The sequence below is a fragment of the Seriola lalandi genome, unplaced genomic scaffold (genome assembly GCF_002814215.2).
Source record: "Seriola lalandi dorsalis isolate HSWRI2012SDOR001 ecotype SW California unplaced genomic scaffold, Sedor1 jcf7180002054656, whole genome shotgun sequence".
Lineage (NCBI taxonomy): Eukaryota > Metazoa > Chordata > Actinopteri > Carangiformes > Carangidae > Seriola > Seriola lalandi.
The window spans coordinates 249,694-250,055 of NW_019525209.1; the positions used below are offsets into that span (position 1 = coordinate 249,694).

Sequence of the window (362 nt, forward strand, 5' to 3'; positions counted from 1 at the left end):
ACAGTAACTCAGCAGCTAATTACACCTGGTACAAGAAGAACCTACCATTGCCCAACAAAGAACCACAACTTGTCTTCAACTCCATCCAGTCCTCTGACTCTGGACAGTATTACTGTGCAGCTGAGAACGAGCTGGGGAGGAGGACGTCTGATCACAAATTTATTGATGTGGAATGTGAGTCAAAGGAAGGAGCTTATTGAAAAATATAACATGTTGTATATGAATCTCAATTTTTTGTTTTTAGTCCCTTGAAAAGTCTTTCTGAAAACAAATGCTTTGAGATGTTTCAGCAGTTTTGATGGAGATGTTTTGCTCACTATTGGCAACGTTGGGCTGATTTTATAATTAACCTGTGTAAAATC

General features: G+C 38.7%; 1 protein-coding gene across 1 annotated transcript in view; it reads right to left on the reverse strand.

Annotated features, from left to right (window-relative positions):
* LOC111665627 (venom factor-like) overlaps window positions 1-362 on the reverse strand; it is a 27,076-nt gene that overhangs the window by 2,927 nt on the left and 23,787 nt on the right. The gene's annotated exons all lie outside the window — the stretch shown is intronic.